Genomic DNA, 27,658 nt, shown 5'->3' on the forward strand with positions numbered 1-27,658 from the left:
CCTTTACCAGTAGTATCTCTGGCGTTGCCTGAGAGCAACCAGTGCCAGGTGCTCCTAGGAAAAATCCTCACTGAGGATTTGGTTATTTATTGAATATTATTGCCTATGAAAAGTGGAAATTTCCTCTTAGCCCTCTGCAGCATATCCCTTTACTGACAGACAAGCTTATCTGATTGAATAGGTGAGTGTGTACAGGAAGACTGAGAAGAGTTAGATAACATTAAAAGAAAACCAATCAGGAAGGTAGCATGAGGACAGAAAAAAACTCAGAAGAAATAGCAAAGGCAGGAGAAAGCAGAAATTTTAGGATGGGCTGAGCATTAGGAAAAATATTACAGAGGCCAGGACGAGGGTTGGGCTGGCAGGTAAAATTCTGTGACCTGTATTATAAAATAGATAAGGTTATATGAGACCTTCAACGGTCTCTTTTGCCCTTTAAATTCTGTGCAAGAGTCTGTGGAAGGGTTACATTTAAATAATTTAGACTAAGAGAAAAGTTTGGACAACTGCCTAAAAATTTTTCATTGCAAGCCTAGTGGGAACTACAGGGTTTGATCTTCTTCAGTATCTGAGTTGTTGAACTTTACTAATGAAGATACTATGAAGTTTTTAATTCTAAGCTTCAAGCCTCATTGCAGACAATAATCAATGGTATATTCAATTGTACAATTCACAGAGGGCTTTGTAGTTATATAAATCATTTAATTAAAGAGAAATTCCATCACATAACTGAATCAACTAACTGGAGGTTAAGAATATTAGGTTTTGCAGTTTTCTCGGTAAGAACTGTGTGAAGGCATATTTGCCATTAATGTAAAAAGTGAAGCAAAATTTGCGGAAATTTTGTTTCTTGCTCAAGAACAACAACAACAAAAAAGGAACATGATTGTTTATTATATGAGTATCTTTTCAATAAGAATTATTTCCTTATCCCTTAAAAGTGTTTTTTGTCCCTCTGTAACCCAGACTGTATCTTTTCCACCCATATGTTGCTAATGAATTTGCAATCATTCCTAAGGGAGAAATTACATGTTATGTCTTTGTTTCTGAAGATCTCAGTGTGTCTCTGTTCATAAAAAGTGCATTTAGCCAGAGTGCACACATGCACATGCAATAGTCCCAGCTTTTTAGTTGCTGCTTTAATCACCTTTCATCACAACAGGTCCCCTCCACCTGGGCTAGCCTTGTGTGCAGAATATTTCAGAATATTTCAGAATATTTAAGGTTGGAAGGGACCTCTACAGATCATCTAGTCCAACCTTCCTGCTCAAGCAGGCACACCTAGAGCACGTGGCACAGGGTGGCATCCAGGCGGGTTTTGAAGACCTCCAGAGAAGGAGACTCCACAACCTCCCTGGGCAGCCTGTTCCACTGCTCTGTCACCCTAACAGTAAAGAAGTTCCTCCTCACCTGGAGACGGAACTTCCTGTGTTCCAGCTTGTGTCCATTACCCCTCGTCCTATCGCTGGCCACCAGTGAGAACAGCCTGTCCCCTTCCTCCCTGCATTCTCCCTTCCTGAACTTATACATATTAATCATATCCCCTCTGAGCCGCCTCTTCTCCAGAGAAAACAGGCCCAGCTCGCTCAGCCTCTCTTCATACGAGAGATGTTCCATTCCCTTAATCATCCTGGTTGCCCTTCTCTGGACCCTCTCCAGAAGCTCCACGTCTCTCCTATACTGGGGTGCCCAGAACTGAACACAGTACTCCAGGTGCGGCCTCACCAGAGCTGAGTAGAGGGGCAGAATCACCTCCCTTGACCTGCTGGCAACGCTCCTCCTGATGCAGGCCAGGATGCCATTGGCCTTCTTGGCCACGAGGGCACACTGCTCACTCATGGTTAACTTAGTGTCAACCAGGACTCCCAGGTCCCTCTCCGTGGAGGTGCTTTCCAGCAGGTCAACCCCTAATCTGTACTGATGCCTGGGGTTATTCCTCCCCAGGTGCAGGACCCTGCACTTGTCCTTATTGAACCTCATGAGGTTCCTCTCTGCCCAACTCTCCAGCCTGTCCAGGTCCCTCTGGATGGCAGCACAGCCCTCCGGAGTGTCGGCCACTCCACCCAGCTTGGTGTCATCCGCAAACTTGCTCAGGGTGCATTCCGTGCCCTCGTCCAGGTCATTGATAAACAAGTTGAACAGCACTGGGCCCAGCACTGACCCCTGGGGGACACCACTGGCCACAGGCCTCCAGCTGGACTCGGCCCCATTTATGACCACCCTCTGAGCTCTGCCATCCAGCCAGCCCTCGATCCACCGCACCGTGTACTCGTCTAGCCCACTGTCCCGGAGCTTCCGTATGAGGATGTTGTGGGAGACAGTGTCAAAAGCCTTGCTGAAGTCAAGGTAGACAACATCCACGGCTCTCCCCTCATCCAGCCAGCCTGTCACCCCATCATAGAAGGCTATGAGGTTCGTCAGACATGACTTCCCCTTGGTGAATCCATGCTGACTGCTCCTCAGCAGCTTCTTCTCCGCCATGTGCAGAGTACTTGCTTTTCACACCTGGAGCAACCCGCAGTACTCAAAAGGTTAAACAACATTTGTCGGAAGCAAAGAAGCAAATATCTATGACTATGTAGAGCATGCTAGCAAGACAGATTGCTCGTGTATTATAGGACCAAGGGAAAGATGGAAAGAAATATGGTGTTCATTGTAATGATTGTGCTTCTATAGCCCGAGGCATCAAAAACGTCATAGCATTTATGCACACTAATAAAATCTTAGAAGTAATTCTCTCCAGTCTCTTCATGCACAAAGCCTTTGCTACAGCCTGTCCTCTGAATCACCTTTAAGAAAAAGAAAGTAAAAAAAAGCTAGTTGCCTTTCATTCTTCCTCAGGGAAGGATAAAATTTGCCCTACTATGAGTCTTTACATTTCTAGTCTGAATGTAATGCATGGGTCACCACGCACAGGAGTTTTGGAAGTGCCTAGGAGTTGTCTATTTAGGGGCCAGTGGGAGGGAAAACCTATTAGATCAAAGGTTTCAGATTCAATAAGAAGCTGTTCAAAGACACATACCTTAATCACCAGCATGATATTTTTGGAAACCAAGAGAAAATACCTTCCTATAATTTTATTCGGGAGACTAGATTTCAATTTGGCCAATAATATAATGGGCTGACTACATTTCCTTTGGCATACTAAGGCTACGAAACAGCACTGCAAGATAAAAGGATATTTGCAAGCCAATAACTTGTGATTGTTTGCAGAATCCTTTTTCTTTTAAGAATTGGAATCAAATATTGAATGAATGATATAATTAAACTTAAGGTTTATTAGTTATTTGATCTAATTATGCTCAAGAATACCATGTAAAATGGGACCAAGGAGCACAGATGAAGCACTGAATAGTAGTGAATAGAACTTGATAGCAATAGTTTTAAGACATTAGGGGAACTCCTAAAGAATCATCAGCCAGCTATTACCATTGACATTATCTCATCATGCAGTTCTATTTGAAGGCTGGATCTGAGAAGTGTTCATTATCCCCAGTTGATGCCACCAATCTTGTGGGCATTGCTGCAGAACAAACCAAGAAAATTTAGTATCAAGGAAGGATAGAGGACACCGGATATGTGAGGAGAGGAGAAGATCTGTTTAGATCTGAACAGATGGAATAGCCAAGCCTGGACAAGGAGGATAGGATTTGGTCTCGAGTGTGTATCTACAGAGTAATAGATAGCCTAGTCAGTACGGACAGTGGAACCTAAAGAATTAGTCACCTCTCTGATTATTATGCATTTTAGCTGTTAGCTCCCAACATTGGCAAAACAGTTGCATAATTTTGGCTAATGTAGAGTAGTACTTCTAGGTTTCTTATCTCTCAGCCTTTTTACCATGGCTTATCCATATGTGTATATGTTTCTGTATAACATAATATTCTTCTATCACACAAATAATAAAACAGACAGTTCCCATCTCTCACATCTCTATTACTAGTGGAGGCCAAGGAAGTGTGTACGTGTATGTTCTGCATGAGAGGGAAAAGAAATCAGCTTGGATATAGCTTGTGCGTGCATGTCCTTGTAGGCATGAAGGAGGCTGCTTCCTCTGTACTGGGGTGGAACAGTAAATCACAGCACAGTTATAAAGGTGAATGCTAATGCTGAGTGACACTCACACCCTGGAGCCTGGTAAGCAATAAATAAAAAGCTTTTCTTCTTCCTTAGATACTGTTGATGTATAAGTTAGTCCCAGGTCTGCAATTCTTCTCTGTCTTACCTATACTTCTTGCTCTGCCTTCTATTACTAGCATTTTGTTTATGGGGGTCTTGATGAAGTTTGTTCTGCTCCTGGAAGGCCTCATCCATAATTTACTGCAACCTGAATTGCAAATCTGCTTAAGCAAAGTCATTCACACCCAGAGTTTCTATTAATCCTAGGAAAAAGGATTTTAATTATGTATAATAGGATTATGAAGGGTCCCATTTGGGACTAGCACTTTATATATTCCTTTATAAGCCCAAATAATCAGAAGTGAAAATCAGATTTTATTTCAATCACAGACTTTTTTATTGTAATCAAATTATCTTTTTCTTTTTTTTTTTTTAAATGCCTTTTCCCCACAAAATTTTTGAAATTTTGATCAGGAAAAACAACTCAAGACTGAACAACCTGACAACATAAAATATTTTTCATCTGTTAAAAACAAAACAAAACTAAACTCTGAGTGTTTTGACCAACAAAAACCCCAAACATTTTAACATGAGAAATATTCCCACTTGCTGCAATATTTTCCTTTGCCATGTGCTTGACAATCAATTCCCATACTCTTTTATTGCAGCTTTCCTCTTTCTATGTACAGTCAATGCTTCAACTTATAACCCATTTGCTATCTGTTTGAGCCTTGATAACTTTTTAACTTGATTTCAAATTTGGGTTGTAAAGTTTGGGGTATAGTGAGTCACTTTTTAGAGAAATTTCCATTTGCTGTAGTTCTAGAGTTCTGTTAACAGTTCACAGCAAGTCAAGACTCATCTAAATGGACTTTTTCTTCAGGCATTATGAAATAGGAAAAAGAGACTTGTTTGGGGTCAAATGTGTTTTGAACTTCCACTGTTTCAAAATATTTCAGTGTCTATTTGCTCTAAGTGGTCTGTTCCTTGGGAAGTATGTACAATTTACCTGAGGTCCTCTGTACATTTACCATTTACCTTGAAATAGCATGAATTGCATGGCTAGTACTTGCTCTGCATAAATTATACAGCCATATAGTATGTGTTACAGAAAGCCATGCATTATATATTATACAGCCATATATTATCCACCTCTACTTTCTCTGGGTCTCTTGAATATTTTGGGGTGACATATATTCTTTCTGCTCAGAATAAGTTCTTCTGGGAAAGTCCCAGACAAACCACGTAAATGGACTAAGGAGAAACTGAGGCCATAAGCCTATGTTGTACAATACTGTGATATTATCATATTTAATTATAAGAGTTTGGCATTGGCTTGGGGGCAGGAAGACTATAGAACAGTAAAGACATGTCCTGTATGAGGAATGTGTGTGGCACTAAACAGAGGAAAGGCTCTATTTGTAAGCTATAACCAATTTGAGAGATGTGAAGCATTATAAGAGGCTCACATGACTATAAATCACTATGAGATTTCTTATGAGATGCAGAAAGCTGAGAGTCTCAGAGGACTGACTCATAACAAGCATTTAGGCCCTAAAGACTGACTGATGTATCATTTTGCCTCAATGAATCAATGCCAGGAGGAAGGCCAAATCTTAAAATTATGCCATTATTCACTGGGGAAGTAGTTACAGTGTGATATGTCAACCGTCTTGATTCAACCTGCCAGCCAGCAGCATGCTGTGCATCGAAGTTGTTAATTTATTAAAATGGTTACCTTAATTTTTCCTTTCAAAAGGATTTTATAAACAGTACATTTGAAGGCTGATATTGAGTGTCTTTTGCTTCATTAGTTTCCTTTGCCATATAGTATGACTTAGGGCAAAGGAGGGAATTATAAGGCTATTATAAGGATCATAACTACTGCTGTCATTAAAACATAAAGGGATGAATTCAGGAAATAATTTCCCTCTGGGTCAAATTGGCAAATAAAGCTGATTTTTTTTTCTATATAACTTTTATATCTTCCTTTATAGTAGGGACTTGGTTAGGACTACTGTAGATCCAAGTTTCCAAGAATATAGCCTCTGTTTCCATGCAGTAATTTTGTCTAGTGAAAAAAAAGGGAGAATTTGCTAATTGTCCAGGCTTTCTCATCACCTGACCACTTGGTCAGGGTGCAACTAGGAACCGTCTCAGATATCTAGAAATTGTAGACCAACAATCCTGATATCCCAAAACACAGTGACTCAGACAAGTTTTGGATTCATCAGCTTTTCTGCAAATGCCATCCATGTGCCTTCATTTCTAATATGAAGGTACATTTTTGCCTAGGAGATGCTGGAATGGGTGATGGGACCTTATATGTGTGGTGTTCTCCCTAGGACCACCAAGGCATACTTAGAGTTATGTTTCCTTACCATTGCTAGATATCCAAGTCACCCTTCCCTTTCCTTATTTCATACAGACAGATACAAAAGAGCCCACATTCCTGAACATGCCAGATTTAGATCTGATCAGTTCAAGAAAAGTGGCTTTGTGCTGGAAAAGATTTTGTGTCTGTCAGACATCATTAGAGAAAACGCCAAAAGCTCTCTGTCACACAGCAGGCTGGAGGTGGTAGGAATGTAGCCTACCCAGTATCCACTTTCCCCATGTCATTACCTATGGCCCTGCTCTTGGTGACATATTCAAAGCTTCAATGATTTCTTAAACAATTTTCCAGGTGTGCAATGGGGAAAAAGATAAAGGAGGTGGACCAAAATAAAACGTGTAATATACTATTGCAATAAATGGCCACAGTATGTGTAGCATAGTCAGCTGGCTGGTTAGAAGGGGACAACATTCTCCCTGGGGAAGAGAAGGAGTAGGAAAGAAAAAAAAATATATATATTTCTGTCTCAGTATCCTTCTGTCTCAGTGTAAAGAGATCTCAGTATCTCTTTACACATGTGCAAAATGACAGGTCATTGGGAGAAAATGGTGAATGAGCTCTCAGCTTTCACTTTGCCAATGGACGGGCACCAAAAGCCAAAACTAGACTCTTCCAGCCAACAGCATTGCTGTTTCTCTGCAGCAGCTCCAACCTAGCTCATTCCCAAGCATCCGAGCTCCCCAAATGCCATCTGGGACCTGCCATATGGAGCAGCTGTGATGTTCAGGGGGCCACGAGGCAACGCTGTCTTTCATGCTCTGCCTCTCAGAGATTCCCACTGTTTTAGGTGAGAATTTAGGTTTAGTTTTCCCTCCTCGCAGAAAAAAATGCCACAGAAAATCAATAGACCACAAATAGGAAAAAATCCCTTTAAAAATCTCACACAGTTCCCTCCTCTCCTTTCATGATATTGAGGGCTGTCTCTTGATTTAAACACGCTCAGCAGAAGTAGTATTGATGAATTGTCTTTTTTAACTACACATGGCTTTGGCTTGACTGCTGGATGCTGCCAAAGGCAGAAATCACTGCGAGACATTAAATACTAAAGTTTAATACATTGAAAATGAGTTTTAAATTGATTAAGGATTATAAATAACACAAGCTTCTTCCATTTTTTTTTCTAATTTTATTTTTACTTGTTTCTTATGAAAATTAATCTACTTTGTCACATGCCTTTTTTTTTTTTTTKTTAACTTTTATAGGTTGGCTTGATTGCTGTCAATTTGTTTCTTTAATGTAAGCAATTAAATGGCTGATAGTTTTGCTGGCTTTCAATTATCTTCCTGCCTGACAATTGCTCCAGCTGTAACTAATTTTCCTTCTTTATGCTTGTAATCCAAATCACATCAGCTGTGTGTTGCAGACATAAGGAATATCAGGTATTACCTGAGGTGAAAGGAAGAGAATTGGTGGGGGGGGGGAAGTAGAGGATGGAGATTTGGGTTCTGTGGTTGGCTGTTTTTGCTGGTCTGAACTGAAATGTAATCTCTAATGTGGTCAGATGGTGTGGCCATATGTGTCATGATGTGGCTTCCACTTTGCTGGGTGAGGTGGTGGCATGCTGGCAATTGCATGGAACAGATCAGTGTGCCTTACTGCATGTTCTGGGAAATTTGTCTGGGGTATCTGATGTGTAGGGGATTATGGCATCCATGACAGATCAATCTCAGACCCCACTGAAGTGTTTCTGAAGAACCTGAATCTATTTAAGAGCTTTGATAGAGCAGGAAAGAGTGGAGAGCATAGAGGTGTCTGCAGTCTTGAGCCTGGGCTGAATAAAATGAGCTGTTCCTCTATGCCTCACTACAAGGTAAAGTCAACTTAAATTCCTGTTTATGCATGACCACACCTTACTTAGCTAACCTTCCTCTTGATTGCACAGTTCATCGCCACCTCACTTGAGCTCCACCTTCTTCCAGATACTGTGCTGACTGGATGATCCTGGAGTTCACGGGTGGCAGCAAAGACATTAAACAACATTTTACCTCCTTTAAAGAGATGAGTTTCGTGGATTAAAAGAGCCCTAGAAGGGGGCTTTCTCTATATGATATGTGTGAGCATTGCTGACACTGCTGTTGTTTTCATATTCCTCTAGCAATATGAGCCTAAACTGAATTACCATTTAGACCCTAAAGATATATTTTCATGTTGGTTTTCATTATTTGAAGTTTTTTTGGCCACCTAAATTTTGTGTAAATTTGTTGGTTGTAAAGATATATAAAACAAAAACTACCACTGTCTCCTGCATTTATCTAGAAAACTCAGGGGTTATTTTACAGATTAAAGAAATGGGCACTCATAGGTGGAAGCTTTCAGGGGTGCAAGTCACGTGTTGTACTTAGAGTACTCAAAGGATGTGTTTTAAGCAGGGTTTCATTATGGGCAGACTCTACATTTTCTCCCAATTAAACTATGCCTGTAATATTGCAAATGCTTAATATTGAGCATATTTGCTGAAATGTCGAAGTCGGTAGCACTACCAAGGGTCCTGTAGGCACAAAAACACATGCTCAAGTTGGCAGAACAGCTGAAGACTGAGGATATCATGATGACTTTGCTTTTCTTGGCTGTTCAAGGCACTGATTACCCTTTAAGTGCACACTGGAGGCACCTGCACATCAGATAACTGTACCAAAGGATGGAGAGAGGTATAGATGAATTTGTGCTGAAGAGCAGCATGCTGCTAGGGAATCCTACAGTCAACTGGCCCATGTTAAAATCCCTTTTCTGTGAATCTTGGAGAATAGATAAACTCCTCAAATACTTGTGATGGTTCATGAAAGGATTTTCACTGCTGGACTGCACATCCTTACCTCCCTGTTCGAGTAATATAAAACCTATTAAACCACGGGAGCAAAAAGTAAAAAATTGAAATTGGACCACTGGGGTTACAGGAGACAATTTATAATGGTGTTCCACAGCCAGAAGTCTGCCATTAGCACCATCTCACAATATAGCCTGGGACAGCGGAAAGATTTGCTAGCAATGGGTGGGTTTTTCATTCATGGGTAAGAAAGGTTGTTTCTCTGCAGTTTTCATGTTCATATGTATGTAATTAATGTGAAGCAACACATCAGTTTTAATATGTCAGGCAGTTCTCGAGAAATACAGCAGAGAGTCTTGTCATATCCAATACTGTCAGGCACTTCAGATGGTGACTTTGCAAGAAATTCATGTGGTGAAGAAAAAGAAATAAGGAGAAATACCAGGAAAAAAGCAGAAATCAATTGTTTCTAAGGAGGCCTTTAAAATGCTCCTTCCATATTTTAACACATGCACTAAAAATATCCTGTGATTTTTATATTGCAGACCTAAAGAGTATGAGGTAGTTTGGACTGCCTCATACTTCAGAGGCAACAGCAAAAAAAAAAAAAAAAAAAAAAAATAACCAGTCTCCTCCTGTCTAGGCAATACTTAGGAAACTTGCTGTGCTGATAGAGTCACAGGGAAGCAAATGTGGAAACCTGTGTTGCTTTTCTGCTCACAGTTTACATAATAGGAGAAAAAAATGTCAGTGGCACATTTGCTGAACACTCTCCACAACTGGACCTCTCCCTGGATGCTCAAGGTTTTTGAACTCTGTATGGCAGTATTTGAGTTCAACTTTATGATTGGTAATACTTAGGTCAGACTTGATGTGACCGTAAAACCTTTGTGCAGGGGAGGGATGCCAAACCCAGTGTCAGTTTCCTGCAGAACACTCCACAAAATCAATGATGCATCAAATTCTTGCACTGTTTCTTTGAAGAGCAAAGCCAACAGACATAAAGTTTTGCCTATTTTAAAGACACATTCTAGTAACCTGGCAGATATTTATTTAAACGTCCTCCTACAGAGGTCTTCATAAAAAGCTTTCATTTGATGACAAATCTGTTAACAGTGGCTAACAGAGATGCTTCTTTTTTTCCTGGCCTTTGAAGCAGATGGCTATATAATGTTGCATAATTGTCAAAACAGCCATCCTGGTAGTGTCTGTCAGCTTTTTCTTCCTTTAACTGATGTCAAAATAAAAGCTGTGTCTTGATGTAGGCAAAATCAAATAGCTCCGAGGCACTAACATCAGTGAGTGATGAGGAAGCTGATACTAGTCAGTCAACAAGTAGGAGCCAACAGCACCTGAAGAAGGGCGACATGGGCACTAGGAGGTTGGGAAGGGCTGTCCATACTTCTGCAAACCCAATAGCAGCCTCAGAAATTAATTCACCTCCAAAATGAACAAAGGAAATTCGAAGAGAAACAGCTTTGGGCTTTTGTGCTTTTTCAAACCTTTGGGCAGAGTTTATCATGGTAGGAAGATGGTCAGTACATGACTTGCCAATAGGAAAAGTTCATGCTGAAATATCAGTTCCATGAATGGGAGATAATGGACCTTGATGGAACTAGACCTAGTGATGTTCACCTGTTGCTGTACTCAAAACTGGCGATGATCCAGCAATTAAAGCATCCATGGAGGATGCTGGCTCCCTTCTTGGTTGCTTGCATGGACTTCAGCAAGCTGTTTTGCTCCAGCTGCTCAAAAAGGACTTATAGGCTTAAAACATAACTTCTGATGAGTTAAGAACTCAGCCATGTCCAGCTCTATAGTCATTGGAGAGAGAAATTGACATTGACAATTCTTAACCATCAAGGTTACATATGGGAGCTACTCTTCTAGATCAACTGCATTGGTTATATGCCTAAAATTAGGTGTGAGGTATCTGAGCTTGAAATCAATAGGACTTTGATCCTAAACATATTTGAGATTTTTCTCTGCCTTTTGTTTTAGGATATCCTTTGAGTCCCACTTCAGAAGCAGAGCCTGTCAGGATGCCTCCTTATTTTATCTGACAGGATAAGCAGGGCAGAACAGCCAGGGAATGCAAAGTAAATCACATGTATGGTGATCATTCTTCAACCCCCATTTTAGATCACTTTTTCTTTATAACAAGACACAAAGCCTAACATGAACCAGATGCATTTTAATGGTGCTTAAATTAGTTGAGTTCAGCCAGAAGACATTTAAGTTAAGTAGCTGTGTTGTCATTTGCACATTCCTTTCTTCTTTTCCTCCTATTTTGTGTGAGAACTTACCTCATGCTGTTTAATATAATGCTTGCTAACGATAATCTTCCCCTCATTTATTCCATGTTGCAGTCCCTCTGGTGCTTTCAACTACAGTAGGAAGTTTTAAAGTTTTAGAAAAAAGTGAGTTTAAGAACTCAGTCAGCAATTTTTTCTGGTAATATTTATTGGTTCTCATTGAGCATTTTGAAAAATCTAAACAGTATGGACCAATTTCTCATTTTGATCATAATGATGAATACATATATATTTCAATCCTAGTGGTGGATGTATATGCAATACATTTATTGCTCATTCATATCAATGATATATATATATGTATACACACACACACACACATTACTATTCCAGTAATATAACATAAAGTCATTTCAGATTATTATAAGTGGACCTAGCAATCCAATCTATCATTATGGTCACTTGAGACTTCCAGCTATATGATTTTTGTGTTATTTGACATGAACTTCTGCCACTTATTTCTCTTAGAAGTAAACCGCAAGGAATATTTTGGCCAAGGCAAGCCTAAAATACATTCTGACTATGTTAAAACAAAAACTTGAAAACCTTTGCATAGGAAGCTCAGTGGCCCTTACAGACAAAACAAAAAAGCTTATTCACATCCAGTTTTGTGGTAACCTGATGATATTATCTGCGTCTGCATAACAAGAATGAAAATATACACCATGTCATTGAAGAGAGCTTGAGTGCTTTCTGTCTCCAATTTTTTTGATGGAAACTATAAAAAGTCCTTTACCCATCACTAATTTTTCTTCAGCAGCTGTTGCAGAAAGTGCTGGCACTGAGCATTTAATTTTTGATATACAGTTAACTGCCATGTAATAGGAGATGTGTGTCAGCAGGGTCCAGACACACATCACTAGTCCCATTGTAATCCAGAAATCTTTAAATTGTCACTCTTTAATGGAACAAAAAATGGCTATTCTAAATTCATAAAGATTTATAAACATTCACTGCTGCCAGCTGACAGATATATGCATCACTTGCAGTCTTCTCATTCCTCAGTTCTCTCCTATGAGCCATGGGAAAATGATGCTCTTGCACTCTTACTGCAGGGGTGAGAAATCCGGAGAAGGTCAAGATGGTGAGTCTGGGGGAACTGAGTGACTGAAAATGAACCACAGGGGAAGAAAAGCCACTTAATTTGAAAAAATGCTAGACAAAAAGATTGCTTGAGTGCTTTCACTGCAGATGTCTTACTTCCCTGGTGTTTGACAGGAGAGTCACTGAGTATCTTTATTCTAGGGCAGAGGGACTGTTGAATGGCATTAGAACAGTGCATGGTATTCTGATTTTGAGTGGTCAGCACAAGTTAAAAGAAGGATCAGAAAATTGTTTTTGTTCCTCATGCAAGAAGCTCACATTTCTTTACATAAACTATACTCTCCACCCACCCACAAAAAATATAGTAATCCTCTTAAAACTCTTTCTTGGGATATTGCTTGCAAAGGGGAATGTCACTGCTGATGCTGGGAAGTGTTTCCACTGAATTTCATTACTATCATTAATCAAGCTCAGCAAAATCCACATGCGAAATGGACTTTATTAGAAGTCATCCTGATAGCCTTGTATTGATTTCACTTATCTGCGTTTGGCTAAAATGGCATTTGAGTTTGATTTAAAAAATTGAGATTCTATCATTTCCTGTGGGGAATTTGCTCCAGTCTAATCATCTTCAATTTTAGTCACTTTATATATATATATATATGTATATATACACACACACACACACATACATATATATATATACATATAAAGAAAAGTGACTAATTTCTGATAGGAAATGGTGTGGATTTATCTTCCAGACACTGATTTTTGATTTGCTTTTCTCCTTAAGATTAAAGAGTCCTATCACATCTAATATTCCCCCTGCATGAAATATTTCTTTCACTGTAATGAAATCTCTTTTTTTTGATAAGTTTAAAATATTTATTTCTATTCAAATTTCTTAAAGTGATATTCTTTTTTTTTTTTCTATTCATGAGGCATGGTTCTCTTCTTTATCCTCTCCAGTTTTATTGCCTTCCCATTAAAATGAAGACACCCCAAACTTGATCAGTATTAAAGTTTAGGTTTGGATGGATGTGGTTCTGAAATCACATCCCAGTATATATCAGAAATACCACTGCATGGTATTTCTCTTCTGAGAGGCTACGCAGAACTGATGCCATTGGTCAAGAGCTCCCATTTACCAGACACTGTCTCCTTCTTTTCTAGGCATCCAGGTATGTTTGGCTGTACTGGAACAGTATTTGCTTGCTCAGAGCTGCCTCATCAACTCCTAGTTGCTCTAAGAAAAAATGCACCCATGATATGAAAGATGTCATGCTCTACTGTACCAAACGCCTCATCCAAATCCTGTTTTGCCACATCTGTGCAGTACTTCTATCCAGGACACATGGACATTTGTCCCAAATGAATCCACCTTTATTTGAAGATGGGGTCATTTTTCCATGGCTTCCAGATGGTTTTCTTGGGGCTGTATGGCTAGCTCAAGAAGAAAATTAATGCTTTCTTCTGTCCATCACTTGCAGCCTAGCTGCATCTTTCTTGCCTTTTCGTTCTTGTTAAAATACTGCAACATGTTTCCTGCAAAAGATTTGCGTTATGGATCTGCTACTGTAATTGCTTCTTGCTCTTTATCTTCTGAGTTTCCCTCAGCTTATACTTGAGGGCATCTATATAAGCATATATAGTGTTTGGGGAACACCACCATGAATAAGGTGAATGTTCTTATTTTCATAATATAGTTTAGGAAACTGGGACACGCACCAGAGGAAATGACCTCTCCTATGCGAGACTGAATTGAAAAAGGAACTTTTATTTCCGAATTCCCTCACTGACCCTATGTGACACTTCTTTCTGGAAACCAGATGCAGAAGAGCATCTCAGCACATGTCTAAAGACAAGTCCTCTTCGGGCAAGATCATGGATTCTGATTAGTTTCCATGGATTTGACAGCCATGAGTCCCAAGTGTTAATATCAACAGAGCAGAAGCAGAAACTGGATTTGCAATATGTTTCTGAAATATATTTGCAATATATACAAGTATGTATAAATTGCTGTATTTTGCTTAATTCTATATCAGACGAAAGAAAGTAGATGTCTTAGGGCTTTCTTTGTGTGTTTATGTATGTGTGTGTGTGTGTGTACACACATCATTCCAAGGCGCCTATGTGTGTAGATCAAAAGAAAATCCACAGTGGCGATGTGAGATGGTCGATAAGAGATTATGTTAAGCAAACAAGGGAGGCAGCTGTGAAATGCCTTTTTGACTGACGATCCTGCATATAGCAGGAGATAGCTCCAGCAATTTGTGCTCAGTTTTAGCCTCTTGTGATTAACTTGGGTAAGTTACCAGCTACAAGTAATTTGTATTTTTAAATTGGTACAAGACTCATGACATTTCTCTTTTGGGACTGTTCCAGTGACTGGTTCACTGCCATCATCTACACATTTAAATAGGTAAAGCTGCTTCAATCTAACTCTATCCATCAGTCACCTGTTACTACTGTTCCCTTGGAAGAGAAAAATGAGACAGAAAAGCAAGGGAAAGGTATACTTTTGTTGCCAAGGCTTCCTGTTTTCTAAGCTTTCTTTATTTCTGTTTGTTCTGTTTTTCCCTGCAGAAATGCAAAAACTAGTGAATGTTAATATTCTAATTATTGACTCCTCTGGACTGGAGAAAGTGATTACTAGGTATATGAACAGAAAAATCTGGGTGGAAATTTTAAAATAAATTGATGTGCATCTGTCAAATAAGTGCTTGTGCTAATGGTCACTTTGGTCTCCCGTATATGGGGGAGAAATCAGACGAACCTTCATGGACAAACAATGACAAGTACCTCCATTGGTAATGATTTTTGCCCATAGCTGTGTACAGATCCTCCTCTGTCAAGATATGTTTATTACACCTCTCCTTCATGTGACCCCAATATGTGTTTACATGAGAATTCATGAAATTGAGTTCCAGCACATCCTAAGCTGTTATAGAATTTTCTTCCAAGAGACACATTCAGCCCATCTCAGCCTGTTGAGACAAAAAGTTCCTGGTGATGATAGCAGCATTTAGATGAAAGAAAGTTTGGAGTCCCTATCTCATGTGTCATTGTTTGGAGTCTCTGTCTCATGTGTAACTGTGTAACTTGTAGTCACTGATGAATATGAAAAAAATATTTTTCTGACCAGATATGATTTTTCCTCCTCTGCTTTTAAAATTTACCCCTCAACATAGTGCAGTAGAAGAGATGAGCAGTAAATGAGCAAACTCCCGACTGGTGGGAAATATGGACTTGAATTCCTGCTCAACATCGTGCAGTATCAGTAGAGTCCTTCTCGCTCTGCTCCTCCCCGCCACAATGAGCATCTCAACGTCTTTGATTTTTCTTCACTAAAATACACGTGAATCAGAAAATTACCAACAAAAATGAGGAGGTGAGAAGGAGGTCATTGTCCAGTGTGAATTTCCAGTACTTGTAAGTATCTTTTGATTACGAATAGGAGCAAGAAATGCAACTATCAAGAGATATTATTAATTAGTAGTTCACAAAAATCTAGTTCTGAGATATGTACATGCCCTGAGCATCATCAAGCTCCAAAAAAGGAGGTCAAGGCAGAAAGGCTTATCAGACAAAACATTCCAAAGCTTTTAATATGAATAAAACAAATATCATTTTGATCTGAAAAAGGCTAAGAAATGGGTCAGGCAGGTGACACATCCCAAGGCAGAAGACAATGCTGGCCTTATGACTGTACAGCACCGCATCTCCTCTCCACTTCTATAGTTCTCCCATATTAACTATTTTGCTGTTGATTGTATTGCGTTGCTAGATACTCTCTCACATGTACAACATTGTAGCTTAGATGTGATTAAATGGAACTGAATCCCATGCCACGACAGAAAAACCTGTCACCAGTTTCCCTATATGTACAATTCCCCTGTATGAAGAGGTAAACCCTTCCTCTCAACTTCTCTTCACAGACCAATCTTTTATTAATACAAAAATGACATCCATCATTTTATGCCACATGGTCACACTGAAAGTTTGATATTAACTTAACTGCTGTTTCCTATTTTTTTTCCCTGCTCCACAGAGATCTACAGCATTTTCTTCCAAAAAAAATGGTCTGCAATTATTGTTTTCATGTTTTATGTTGTTAGTCTTTGTGCAATCAGTTTTACCAACAATGATTTTATGCTTACACTCTGTTGATGAGGATATTATAAAGACACTGTTCCAAACTGATCCCTGCCAAAACTCCCTAGAACTCTTTCTGCTTGTTGGTAAATTGCCAGTGTTAATTACTGTGTGTGCACTATCATTTGGCTAGTCATTTATTTCATGGTTGATGTAATAGCATTGCACAGGGTTAGGTTTTTAAAGCAACTCCCTCTATATTTTACGTCATATACTTTGCAAGTTCAGATTTTATCCTTGATGACATCTTTTCATGGATATATAGCTGTTAGGTCAAATCTGAAATGATTTAAATAGGAATCATCCATATTCTTTCCCATTTTGTCTTCTTTTCTTTTCCATCTCACAATAACAAATAAAACCTATTTGCTTGGTTCTGACATAGAGGTTGACTTGTGATGTGAAGGTTAACATCAGCCTAACCTTCTCCGTAAATCTTCACCCCTGGATTATTTTTTTTGCATCTTGTGGATACTTTCTGTCGAACTCTTCCAAGACTGAGCCTTGAGTTTTCCTCTCTAGTGCTGTGATTGCTATTCACATTTCTGTTTGTCGTTTTCAAGCATAGACTTTTCTCCTTCATATCCATGTCACATGATCTCCTGAAGCAAGACCATTTTCTTTAGCCATTGCTCTGATTTTGCTGTTTGGCCCTTTGCCTTAATGCACTGGCATCTTCTATTTTTTTACACACGTCAGCCAAATATCTTGAATTTCATGGTTCTTCAGTCTTTCCCTGAATTATCTTCTTGTTTCAATATCATGAATATCCTACTTTTTTTCACAATAGATCATTATTTTGCAGTATGAGTTATACAATATCCTTAGAACAAGAATGGATATTAACAAGTTAACAAGTTATGCTACTAGAAAGTCATACCCCCAGGACAGGGGGGGAAAAAAAAAAATTGTAGCAGGGACCGTGTTGAAGATAAAGTCCTTGAAAGTGCAAGCACAGGACATCAGAAGCCTTCAGGATAAGAACATACACCAGAGAGAGTCAATTAGAGGGGCTACTAAAGAAAGGCAGTTTGGACATTTTGACATTAACAATAGGTTGACAATGTATTTCAGGTGCCAATGAATTGATAGTATAAGCTGAGACTCCTGTACACTCGTATTCCTTGCGTACAAGACTGTAACAAAATCTCTTGAATCTTGAAGGGAATCTCCCTGATCTCAAAGGGAAGGGCTCTGGAGCAGGCACTTACACCAGAGCTCCTTGTCTAGAGGAGCACCACCGCTGCAAAAGCCACCAAGCAAGGAAGCACAGGGAATGAGAGACAGCCCCAGCACTGACCCACCACACAGGCAGTGCTGAGCTCTGGGTCAAAGGCCACAATTTAAAAGCCACCCCCAAGGAGCATGAGGAACCAGGAGTGCAGGGTAGCAGGTTGCACAGGCAGGAAGTGCAGGGATTCTCCTTCCCGCTCAGGAAAAGAGTTCTCTCCAGAGTCTCTTCCATCAGAGGGAAATATGGTGAAGTCATGGTCTCCACTCGGCAGACAGCCTCCAGCAGGAAGACTGTGGTAACATAGACTGAACCTCTACAGAAACATGTAGTAGTCCAGATCTCTAGCTGAGCCTCTCATTATTATCAGGGAGTAGCGAAAACAACCTGCCTTGAGTGTGAGCAGGTGGAAGACTTAGCCTGGTGGTGGAGCTGAAGGAGGAAGTAGAAAAGTTGAGGAGCATTAGAGAATGAGAGAAAGAAATAGACTGGTGGAGACGTGTTTTGCAGTTGTCCCAAGAAGTGCATCCAGAGAACCCCCCAATTCAATCTGAGTATCCACCCAGATCAATCCACCCTCTTGCCATAGAGCGAAGGGTTAGCTGTAATTAACAGTACTATGTGATGAACAAGAATGGAAAAGGGTCCCTATTCGAAGTAGCAGGAGAACTGTTTCCCAGCCCACCTTGACCCCACAAGTGACCACATTCAACAAGCATGATATGGGATATGGTTGGCTTGTAGAAGGTACCCCAAAACCTCATAGATCAGTTTTAATTCAAATGGGTCCTGCCTCTACAAATATTCAGCTTCCTTGAATTACAGTTATAATTTGAGTCCTAAACAGTGTGCTATAACTTGAGCATGATATTGCTTTTAACTCAACCTGTTGCGCCCACAAAGAATGGCAGATTAATGCATGAATTAATCTAGTTATTCATTTGGTGTTTCTCTATCCATCAAACCATTTAAAGTAACTTGAGAGTCATTTCACAGTGTGACTATTTTTCCCTTAAGTTAGGCCAAGTTGAGCATGGAGAATTCAAATTAATTCTTCAATGAAAACAAAAGCGTAAATGATCAAGTTTGGGAGAGGGGGAGATATTTGTGTTTTGATTCTCTAGGCACTTGAATTCCCCAGTCTCTGTTATCCTCTTGTGTGTGGTGGCATTTTGAAAGGCAGTGACAGATTTTAAATTCAAACCGTGGTTGCTGAGCCCTTCAGCAGAGTCAAGGGAGGCCTGATGAATTTCTTTTATGCCTTCTGCATAAGCAAGAGCTGTTATAGAGCCATTAACAATGTGAGTGATAGTTTGAAGTTTGTTGTGGTTGCAGTATGATCAATCATTGTACCTCTGTTTATACAAAAAATCTTCAGAACCCCCTGTGAGTTGCTTGGTTGCTGTTGTGCATAATTTAGTATCCTAGAGGTAAGACAAATCCTGGCAGTTTGTTTGTGGTGCTGACAACAAGCTTAAGCTTCAACAGTTGTAGTGTGTGAATAGAGGTATCCAGGACTGTTTGAGATGCTGTGGGATATTTAAGGCATTCATGTGTGGTGGTTAAATATGGCTTAGGGATTATAATAAATCAGTGCCATTGCAGCAGCAACTATTTTTTTTCACATTTTTATGGAGTGATAGATCTTTACTTACCATGAGATTCTGGCATTTCCTTAAACAGCTGGTTTTAAGCGAAATAGAAAAGCTGCAGACTGAATCTATGTAAAGATACGAAGAAGTGCTGACTTTGATCAACTGGTTTCTGATTTAGCGATGTGCAGGTTTGAAGGAAAACTTTTTCTCTCTCTCTCCCTAATGAGATCATGAAATTAAGAATGCACAGAAACCTCTACACTAAGCCTAGATTTTGTTTTCAATTGAATACAATATAATACAATACAATAAAATAGGAATTGATTAATCTATTCTCGTTATGTTTGGTGAGAATACACATAAGTTTTAGGAAGAGAACTGGCCACTTGTATCACACTGCGTTTGACCAAAAGCTGTTCTTCAATGCTGACATCTCTTCTTAGAAGCAAAGGACTTCTGAATGAATATGCTGTTCCAGAAGCCAAGGTACATGCCTGAATAAGACACAGAGATGATAGTGGTGTTCCCTTCAGGCACAGAGATTATGTCCAAACACTTCCAGAACTTATTCTCCAGCCTAGAAGGCACATGGCAAGATATGTCTCATACTGAGAGGATCTCTGCTTTATAGGGTGGCCTTGTTCACAATGGCATTCACAGCAGTCTGCGCTATCTAAACCATGCCTGGACATTGACTGAGAGTAATGATATAGTATAAAGCTACACCTGCACCCATAATAACAAGGAACCAGTTCAGCAAAGAGCAAGATACTCCATCTTGGTCCTGCTTCATTGACTGGTAGGGATGAATCCAGTTTGCCCTATAAAAATAACTTTCTGTATTCATCTCTTTACAAAAGGATAGAGAAATTGAGGCATAAAATCAATAGTTTTGAGCAGTACACAGGATTATATCTGTTAATGTCTTCTGATCCTGGTATTTACACAGAAAAGGAGAAAGGGGGAAAATGTTGACTTGGTATTTTGTAACTGTATGCAGTATAAATGCCAGTTAAGGGAGAATGCAATAGCACTGTGCAAATATTGTAAAGAGCAAATGCTGAAGGGAGAGGAGAAATTAGTCAAAGGACCTTCATGAATAAGCAATTAAAACCAATATTATGCAGTAAAGCAAAGGACAAGGTAGGCTCCACATCTGTTTGTTTCCATGAGAAGTCCTGTTGTCCTGCTAATTGGGTGATTTAATGATTGAATAAATTACACTGTGTAACACAGTTTTGGACCTTGAGGGACAGATTTATAGATTCTCATGGCTTAAAGGAGCTATGGAGATTATCTGGCCTAATCTTCAGTGTTTATCTAGCACTAGTTAATGTTTAGGTAAGATGGACAGATATTAAGAGTGCTTGAAATCACAAATCTTGAAATCACTACTCCTTCTCTAAAACTTTTTCCTTAGTGACAGTAGCATTTTTTTTCATCCTATCTATTTTGTCATGATTTCCTTTGATCGTAGTGTGGTTAGTGTAGAAGTTACTGCTGTTTAATACATGAGTGGTAGGTCTGTACAACTCCTTTCTTCGAAGCTTGGTGGTCTGACAAGTCTATACTCAAGATATCAAAAGGTAAGAAAACTGCTACTAACACCAGAAACATGAAGTCTCAATTGATTTTATCCTTTAGAGTGGTCCTCAAAATTGATATTACTGCCCAGCCTAATTTCTGTGTACCTGCAGACCTTTCAGGTTCCTACAAATAGCCTCAGCAGCCTGAGATGTCTCCTTCTGATAAACCTGCTGCCCAACTGCCAGCCTCAAATGATATTACAGGCTTGGAGGAGATGTGTTAGGAGACATGTACCCGAGTGTGACATCTTCTTGCTGCTACTAATGTGGTAAGAAAGACTGTAGCAGGAGCAGAAGAGGGGGAAGCAGCTCCCATTCTGGCATGCAAAACATGTGGAGGCCACCTAGGAATGCAAACAGAAGAGTGCTGGAAGAAACACTTCATTATTAATCAAGTATAGCATGCTCAAGGGGGAGATTATTCACCCAAGCAGGTTTTTATTTCTTCTTTTTCACATACTTCTTTTGTACATTCATTATTTGCTAAAAGGCAGAATGGCTTTCAAATCATCAGGGCTATCTGAAGGCTTCCCATGGAGATTAAACATCTGCATGCAGTTATCCATATGCACATCATCAGTGTGTCAATCTTCCTTCACCTGGAATAGTAGTGGAATATTTTAGTTGGATGTCTTTATCAGACTCTGCTGACAGCCTGTCAAAGCATTCCTGGGAAATGACTCATTTGCAAATGGCTTTCCTACCTTTCTCTTCTCCTCCTCTCTTCCTCTCGCACTCTGTCTCCTTAAATGGCACGCTATATATAGCTCGTGAAGAAGGAGAGTTTGAAAAGCAATGAATTTCATATAAATCAAGGGTGGGATGATGCCAGAGTTGGAGTTTCCAGGAGCTGGTTTTGAACAAGCAGCTGAAAAAAAAAAAAAAAAAGGTGCATCCAAGCTGTTTTTTTTGCACAGTTCTGAATCACAGTCACAGTCAATCAAACCAATGACCTTTTTTGACTGCTGTCATGTTTATGATGGTGACCAGATATTTATCTGACCATTTTCCATGCTATACCTTGGAGGAAAGATTTTTCCTAAGGTCCAGTATTACTTGCTAAGTGGTTATAGTATTTGTGCATGAAACTAGTATTAGGAATTTTTATCTTACATATACACATAGCTTGGGGACTAAATTGTAATCATTTCTAGGAAAGGTATTTGATTTTGACTGATAAAAATGCCCTAGTATGGCTTATGAGATCATGAAAGTTTAAAAAATAAATTCTAGATTCAAGACAAAGTCTGCTAAACTTTCTTTGCATTTCAGTGCTTCTGGATGCAAGTGTCAGGCCCTTGAAGAATTAATGGGTTCTGCTGAAATTTCTTCTTCCTTTGTCCCAGAGGTCAGAAGCAAACTGTTGTTCATTAAGTCCATTTTGAAGGGATGCTTATTTTGAATCATTTTATCATTAGTGCCTCATGAAAGAGATATTCCCCATTGCCCTACAGCTTCCTTTGTCTTTGTCCTACCATTTTACCCACCTCCTGGCACCTCCTAGGAGGAAATGTTACACATAGTCATTTCAAAACTAAGACAAATTATCTGCCAACACTCAGCTATCTCAGATCTTTTCTGCTACTAAGTGGTGCAAGATTGGACTAATCTTTACTTTCTCACATATCCAAACTCTGCAAATTGAGTTCAAATGATTTGGAGGAGCATAAACCTGCCTGACACCACTCTCTTGAATACCTAATCAGCCTCACAACAGTTTGAACCCGCAGCCTTTGTGGATGCAGTTACTTGCTTTCACTGCTTGAGAATTTGTTATCTGAAAATTAATCAGAAAGAACAATGTGCAGGATCAAGTAATAACTGGTATCTCTGCCATACAGTGACAAGAATGCTGCTCAGGATGATACTCCTGGTGATTTCATATTTCTCCCAATGTATATAGACAGTAGTGTGCTATCTTTAGACTAATTAATTAAAGTGGTCAGAGATATTAATTAAAAAACTGTTAGCTTATCCGTCTAGTGACTTCCCTGCTATATAACTGATTTAATTCACAAAGGTTAGCTTTAGCCTTAGGAGGTTAGATCTCAGGCAATTCAGAACAAAAGGCTGACAGAGGTTCTAATAAATCAGCCTGGGGCTGTTTACAAAGAAAGAGGGGATGAAAGCTGATAAACACAGAACCAGCTTGTGGTTTGGCTTTACAGGGTATTTTCTTGTAGAAATGTTGTTTGTGCATTTAGTAAGAATTTAAGCCTCTCTAGGGTGGGGATGTGTGGAAGCAGTTTTTTTAACCAGTCCATCAAGACACAGATCTTCCACAAGTTCTGTGGAACCAAAGACCTTCTTAGGTCTTTGGAACCAAAGACCCTTCTAGATAATACCAGAAGAAAATGTTTAGGCAATAAAACTATATTAATGCATACAGGGGACGTTGAGCCAGGGTTGCTGAGACTCCACATCATCAAGATATGGTCAATTCAATCACTGCCCAGCAATGCACTAAGCAGTTCTGGCCCCTGCAGAGCTACTAGTCATCAGACCATAGTACACCCTAAACCACTTCTTCCAGGCCATGGATGGCATGGGTGCAAGGTTCTAATCAATCTCCCTGCCTGGTGTTGCTGCGTATCTGCCCCATGAATGCCCCAAAATTTCAGATCCCACCATTGCATGGAGGGGAAGGTACCTCAAATCTCAAGAATGATGCTTCATTCCAAAAGGGTAAGACCTGGCACTTTCACAGGAACATTTTTAGCAGTGTGAACACCCAGGAGAAGCAAAGCTGCTGGTAGCTAAAGATCAAATGAGAGCCAATGCCTTTGATGAAAAGAATACCATAAATAAAATCCAGAAAGGTGATGGGGGAGAAAGGCAAGAGCAGTATGGTTTTCCTAAGAAATAGAAGCAGATTGAAGAGAAATGCATAATTTTAGAAGCCACTGAGATCCTATTTGGAGGTGCAAATAACACCAGAAACTACTTGCAGTGAAGACTTTTCCAGAGCAAGTCTAGTCATAAGTGAGAAAAGTGAGACACTGTTGAAAGTGTTAAAAAAAAAGAAGAAAAAAAAGAAGACTTATATGCTCATTTAGGTGCAAATCAAGTTAAATGGGAATTACATTGGTAATAGGATCTGTAATTATTTAAAATGTGGCAAGAGGAAGGAGATTTTTATTTATTTATCTAAACTTTCAAGTGAAACCTGAAGACGGAACACTTCTATCTGAAAAGATAGGAGAATATTTTTCCCTGCAAGTGCTTACATTGGCGGTAGAGGTGGTAAATAGTGCAGTAAATGGCTTATGGTGTTTCAGGGATATGCTTGATTTAATCAGTAGCTATTTTTTTAGAGAATGTTTTGTAGGATGATGTTCAGTCTGCTCAGTTTTATTTATTCTTATTTTTTATTTATTTTTAGTCACTTTATTTTTGGATTATAGAATCATAGATTCATTATGGTTGGAAAAGACTTTTGAGATCGAGTTCAACTGTAAGCCCCTCAACACCAAAGCTATTAAACTATGTGTCTAAGTGCATCATCTACATGTTTCTTGAATGCTGCTAGGGATGGTGACTCCACCACTTCCTTGGGCAGCCTGGGGAGAGGTGTTGATTAAGGACAGTTTAAACTCACCCTAACTGGGATGTTCATGATAGGATTTATCTCACATGACTGCAGACACATTGCTAAGAGATTTGTGACTTCTTAGACTCGATCTTTCTCTGGTGGAGAGGGGAGCTAAGCACTTGCAGGCAGTATGAACATCAGGAATGACAGATTTGGCTTCTGTCAGTGCCACTGTCTTCTTCTAGCCATGACTTGCTTCAGCATTTCTCTGAGGGATGGAAAGGTATTAATGAAATTTCCCCTAAGGAAATCTATTTGGGTTTTTTTTTTTTTTTTTTTTTTTTTGGCCTTTTGCTGAGAACACCACAGAAAGGCAAGTTACTTGCAACCAATTATGCCTTGCATCTGAAAATAGAAACAAGGCTTTAATTAACGTTAAAAACCTCCCTTCAGGGGAGAAAGAAAAGGTGTTAGACTCTAGATGAAAAGCTATTATGGAGGATACTGTGCCTTTGCTTTTCCATGCTCCTCTGATATGCAGTTGCAACTGGGTTAGTAGATAACAGATTTCTCTGATGACAAGGATGATTTACAGGTGTCATATTGGATCAAATCCAAGGTCTGTCTAGAGCAGTGTTCTCTCTCCAAAAGGTTTAAGTAAAGCAGACTGCAGAGGTGTTGCATAAAACTGTGCTGGAAGTGCTATAGGAATTCTGTGGCCAGAGGGAATATTTTTCTGACTCGTTGGAGGTTGGTTCAAAAACTGATGCCTGAGGGCAGTTCTTCTGACTAAACCCTTGCTTAGCTCTTTTCCTTTTTATCTTAAAACCCTGGCTCTTTTCCTTCTTTGTAAAAATTCCTATTACTGGTGGTTGCACCTGCCTGACTCTTTTCTTTGGTGATGTCTCGTGACTGACCATTTCGCCACAGAAAATGAAAATGGTCCACTTTCTCAAGAGAATTTTTCTTTCCATTACTTTGTTTTTCCCCACTTTGCTTACATCAGTTTTCCATTTACTTTTATGCCCATTATAAGCAAATGTGACCAGAGTTACCCCTAGTAGCCCACTCACCCCATAACTAGCAAGACATTTGATTTAATAGAGAAGATTTCTGCTCCAAACTGCCTGTGTAGCAATAGAAAACTCGGCATCTTTTACAGTCAAATCAGATCACTCTTTCAAGTTAAACAAACAACATCTTTTGCTCCTTTAAAAGAGTCCTGCTTTCTGCTAATCACATCTGTTTCCCTCCAGCTGCGTTTTAAGTCCCACAGTTTTATTTTCTACAAAGTTAACTCCACCATCTGCCACATTCATACTGTGCATTTTCTGGCCTGGTGAACGTTGTGAGACTCTCTGCACAACTTTTCTGCTTTGAATAACTTTAGGCGATGGGTTAATGTGTTTATAAATACCTGCGGCTTCTTGTGAGCATGAATATTCCAGGCATCAAAGCAAAGATTTGGGATGTGTAAAACCATTAGCAGATCGTTAACTTATTTGGGATATATTCTTTGAAAAATATAGAGCTGTATGCTTGTGACTACTTCTGAAGCTCACATGGATGCACTTCCAGGTGTATGTGAAGACAGTGGAATGTAAATTAATGAAATAGTTTGATCTTATTTGATCCAGAACACTCAGGAATCAATAAATTCCATTTCCTGTAGTCACATGAGGCTGATTTTACATGTCATAGCTCACATGGAAAAGAAACTTGTGTGATCATTTTTTTTTCCCTGGGTACTTGTGCAGCAGTCAGTCCACTTAGATAACTTTTGTCTCAGATAGTTTCGAATGCAGATAACAGAATGACAGAAGTCTCAAAGATATCATGTCTCCTCTAAATTTTATTAAAGAAGAAGATTTGATGACTGTCTCTCCATAAGTCTCGTAGCATTCTGTAGGATGGGTGAATGATGGGTGGATGTGATGCTTCAGTTGTTTCACGCTCATACACAGTAAAATAGTAAAATTCTCCCTCCCCCCCCCCCTTTTTTTTTTTTTTCAACTTAGTTGCTCCCAAGCAGACAAAACTCTAAGGCTGTAAGTTTCAGGCATGAGATGGCATAAAAATATCACCCTATCATTTGTTACAAAATTCATAATATTTAGCAAAGCTGATGATTCTGGGGGAGAAGGAGAAAACCTGATTCCCGGACGTTGAATTCTGGAGGTCAGTGATACTGGATTTCTTTAATTTCTTATGGATATACAGTGCTCTATTACAGCAGCTGGTGGTGAAGACAAACTAAATATAGCATGAAATGAGAAGAACAAAGTTGATAAACATGTAGTTGTCTCCCATGTGCGGACACTTCATCCGATCTCTGAAGGCAGGAAAAAATCATGTGATACTCCCAGAGCTGTAGAGTATTTTAGGGGCACTTCAAATTCAGCTGTCAAATAGGCCTACATAAGGACCAGATATTACTGCTATATTGAAAAATATAAAGGCTCTTGCTGCATATGTGCAATTATCCTGTCTTCTCTGGTGAGCTGACTGTGGAAAAAAGGTAAATATGGCTGTTTTCTGCTGTACAACAGCTGCTACAGTAACCACCATATCATGGCTCAGACAGGGAATATATGCACAACACGTTTCACAGAATTACAGAATGGTTAAGGTTGGAAGGGACCTCTAGAGATCATCTAGTCCAACCTTCCTGCTCAAGCAGGCACACCTACAGCATGTGGCACAGGGTGGCATCCAGGTGGGTTTTGAAGACCTCCAGAGAAGGAGACTCCACAGCCTCCCTGGGCAGCCTGTTCCACTGCTCTGTCACCCTCACAGTGAAGAAGTTCCTCCTCACATGCAGATGGAATTTCCTGTTTTTCAGCTTGTACCCATTGTCTCTTGTCATATCACTGGCCAGATGTGAAAAACTAAGAAGTGTTTGGACCCATCCTCCCTACATAC

The 27,658-nt window shown here is 39.6% G+C and overlaps 1 long non-coding RNA gene across 1 annotated transcript; it reads left to right on the forward strand.

Annotated features, from left to right (window-relative positions):
- Positions 1-7,838: 7,838 nt before the first annotated feature.
- On the forward strand, positions 7,839-8,613 carry LOC112954018. Its single transcript, XR_003250651.1, has 3 exons — positions 7,839-7,893; positions 8,174-8,324; positions 8,434-8,613. It is a non-coding gene; the product is annotated as an uncharacterized LOC112954018 (long non-coding RNA).
- The last annotated feature ends 19,045 nt before the right edge of the window (positions 8,614-27,658 follow it).

The sequence above is a fragment of the Nothoprocta perdicaria genome, unplaced genomic scaffold (assembly GCF_003342845.1).
Source record: "Nothoprocta perdicaria isolate Ctin4 unplaced genomic scaffold, notPer1 scaffold_48, whole genome shotgun sequence".
Classification (NCBI taxonomy): domain Eukaryota; kingdom Metazoa; phylum Chordata; class Aves; order Tinamiformes; family Tinamidae; genus Nothoprocta; species Nothoprocta perdicaria.